Source organism: Sceloporus undulatus, chromosome 3, assembly GCF_019175285.1.
Source record: "Sceloporus undulatus isolate JIND9_A2432 ecotype Alabama chromosome 3, SceUnd_v1.1, whole genome shotgun sequence".
NCBI classification, from domain to species: Eukaryota; Metazoa; Chordata; class Lepidosauria; order Squamata; family Phrynosomatidae; genus Sceloporus; species Sceloporus undulatus.
In genome coordinates, this window is record NC_056524.1 from 168558100 (window position 1) to 168561927 (window position 3828).

The following is a 3828-nucleotide window of genomic DNA, read 5'->3' on the forward strand; positions in this document are numbered from 1 at the left end:
CACTCGTACATTTATAATGTAAAATTACTGTTATATGATCAAACAGCAATTCAACAGAAGTTTTTTTCGTCAGCATGATTATGACATATTTGCTTACCGTATATAACATATGTTTTGGAAGTGCTGCAGACCCTCCTGACATTAGTTCCATAGCTGAACAAACAGCACAACTGGATGTAGCATCAGCTAATAGTCTTTATTATAGTCAAGATGATTCTGATATCTTCACACCTTCATCCATAGAGCTTTGCAGCACTCCAGTGCATCATAGCTGCATGCCTTCATAATTTCCATCTTACTGAATATTTTTCCTTGCTAAGAATCTGAAAAATACCATTCATAGCACACATATAACTTGCAATGACTTTCTTCTCCTACATAGGCTGTGAGTACACAGTCATGACCCAGTTCTCTCAAACTGGGTTAATATTAACAGCAAAAGGAAACAAGTGATTCTATTTTTTTTCTCTCAAGCAAGGCAGAAGAGAATGTTAGAATCACATTATCTGGAAGGAACACTTCATATAAAAAGGTACCCTTATTTTCAAAGTAAAACACAACTTAGTTACCTTGTAGTCAAGCTTCCTTTTGATCCATTGTTCAGCTCTCAACTCTGTATTCTGGGCTAGGTTCAGGCCTGGAACATAGAAACTAGGATATCAAGACATTTGATAGTGAAATATGTACTGAATGTTTGTTTTTGTTCTGTTACATTTTCATGATAATTTTTTAAAAATTGTCTCATTTTATTTATTGCAAGCCACTCAATGGGATAAAAGTTACTAAAAAAGTGGAGCATATTTCAGCTTCAGGTAGTACCTATTCCAAATATGGTAGCTCTTTTACCACAAGGGTATATTCTGTCTTGGGGTTTAAACTGTTTATATGCCTTGATCACTTTTCTAGCTAGGAAAGTTGGCTTCGGCACTTAATTTTTTAAAATGATAAATATAATCGGATACAGGAATACTCTGAACATCATATCACAGTAACTTTTTAAAGATGTCTTTTTAAAGTATTGTAAACTGTTTTGAGTCCTGATCTGGGAAAAAGGTAGGATAGAATAAATAAATATAATAAAAACAACAGCAACAACAACTTCAGAAAAGTACATCTAAAGATGGCTTGCACTCTGAATTCCAAAATACATTAGTTGGGAAATATTTGGACTATGCCTGCAGAACTTATTTTATGTTCAGATTACCTTCTCCTAACTCTATGCAGTAGCATCACTAGGGGTGTGGGCCGCACCAGGTGATACCATCAAAGGGGAGGGGTGATGCCCGGTGAGTGCCCCCCACCTCACTGCCATGTGCCATGATGCGTGGTAGGGAGGTGGAGGACCTGGCATCCCCAGTTCCTGCCCTGCGAAGCTTAACTTCCAAGCCTTGCAGGGCAGGGAGGTGGAGGACACAGCGTAAAGCCATGTGGGGCAAGGAGAGAGAGTCCTATTTTGGCTCTTTTCCCATCCCCTGCCTACGAAGCCCCCCTAGCACCGGGTGACACCCCGGTACAGAATGCTGCTGACCCTATGTATTAGTAAATAGAAAATTGGATTATTGTATTTCTAGTTCAAAGCAGTTTGATATGTTTTTTATGTTTTCATATGAATTGCATCAATCTGTAGGCTTTTAAACAACTTGTACCAAATGCATTTAAATATAGGGCTGTCCACACAGGCCAAATGGCCCTTGTTTCCCAGGATTCACACCTTCCTGTTTGCACAATGCAGGTCATTAGCCCTGGGCAGGGATTGGTCTGGGATCCAGCAGACCAAATATGGATACAGTGGATCTGGGCTGATCACAGGTTAGAGGGGCCTTAACATGGGTCAAAATGATCTGCCATTTGCAGTGGAGTTTCATGGAAACTCCATGACAAAGATCAGACACCCTCACCTGACCCTTATCTTACTTTGCCATTGCTGCTAGTGAGAAGACCTCCATTGCCATGTCAGATGTGGAAACAAGACACCTGGCCATGTGGTTGCAGCCAGGCATTTCAAGTCAGATGCAGTGATAGAAGGGTGTCTTCTCACTAACAGCAGTGGTGGAGTAAGGAAAGGGGCGTGCAACAGTAGCAGATCCATAGTACGAGAATAGGCAGGCATGTACTGTCTGTGCACCTACCTGTGTAGCAATCCAGGTTGGTCAGGATAGCATGGGTCAAGACCTGTGCTACCCTGGTCCATCTGCTTCAGAATGTGCATTTCTGGATGTATTTTCCATTTTACAAAGTGCATTTCAATTGGCTGGTGAACATAATTGAACTTGTTGAAGTGGACGAATTGACAAGGTTGATTAAGAAGAAATTGTTGAATATTTTATAGAAAGATTTTCAATTGTTTATTACTTTTTTAATAATCTCATTGGGACCATATATCAGTTTTAGGTTTTGCAAGTTAAACAGAGTTTGTATGCTGTAGAAGCATAAATATGTTATCATTTAAAGGAAATATAGCACATAGGGGAATATAGGTACTGTATTAGGAGGTGGGAAATCAATAGTGTTAATTTTGATTGATTTTGTTGTTGTTGTTCTTATTGTTTAGTAGCATTCATAGTTTATTGTTGTTTATGTATGTATGTTTTAGATATATAGAAAAATATGTATGGTTGTTTTTAAGTTTAATAAAAATGATTTTAAAAAACCTCAAAATGCATTTCTAAAATATTTTATATGAAACTATATTTTAGTGAAGCTTTTATCTGTATTATTAGAAGAAACCCAGAGTCCAGTGAACAACCTAACTGTAATCTGCACATTGGCCCAGGATGGTGGTGGTGCAGATCAGGATCTAAAAAGACTAGTTCCATTGAATCATGGATGACTTGGCAAGATAACTCTTATATAAATTCCATTGGTTCAATGGGTCTGTACACTAACTAGAAGGTTATGCCATGGTCAATTTATATCAGAATTTTCCAGAAGCATCTACATGATTGATGCCCACCTGCATATATTTGGAATGAGGAGTGGGGTTTTTTTGGTGCCGTTTGTATAGTCATCCTGTGTTACAGTATAGCTTCCCACTATTCCCAAGTGTAGATTGCAATGAGTTAGACAGACCAATGTCCTGAAGGCAGCATTCCACGTGTCTCTATAATTTTTGTTAAGACATTGTTATCTGATATAAATTTATATCCCGATCACTTAGGTAGCTTATTTTCTGTTTAGTAACTCTTGAATTGCTGTACAAGAACAAGCATAAATGCTGGGACTAGGGACATTTTTAGGACCATTTCTATGTGTACACTGGAGTTTTGCTTGCTTTCTCTGCTTTTTTGTGGGGTGAGGGGTGAGGGAGGGAAGAACCTATTGTGCATGTGGCACCTCCAATTCCAACTTGCATTATGGCTAATATTATTTTCTCATTAATTTTAAACAGAAATCATATTAGCAGGAGCAGTATTCAGAGAGACATAGTATAAAATGGGATCAAGCAGACCAGTAGCTTGGAGTGGCATGTATTGAAACTGGCCCTTCTGCCTGTCTGTTTCTCCCCTTAGTCAGAAACTTTTTTGTGGCAGAAGGGGAAAAAGGAATGTGTGTGTTTCTGCCAGAGAAAGACCTACAGATAGGAATGTATTAATATTTGCACATTTATTCTTCGGCCATGTCCACACAGATTTAAAAGTCTGGATTTTGTTCCTGTTCTTTCTGATTTTATAATGGACAGCCAAAATAAAGCTGCTTCGAGTCACAGTGGAGGTATGGTGTTTCAATGATGCATGCATCCTAAGAGTCCAGAAGCCACACCAAAACCACACTCCAGTCCTTAGGGCTGGAGCGTGGCTTTGGTGCGACTTCTGGACTCTTAGGACACAT

The 3828-nt window shown here is 38.9% G+C and overlaps 1 protein-coding gene across 4 annotated transcripts in view; it reads right to left on the bottom strand.

Annotated features, from left to right (window-relative positions):
* Positions 1-3828, bottom strand: part of CTNNA3 (catenin alpha 3) — a 1027502-nt gene that overhangs the window by 948592 nt on the left and 75082 nt on the right. The gene's annotated exons all lie outside the window — the stretch shown is intronic.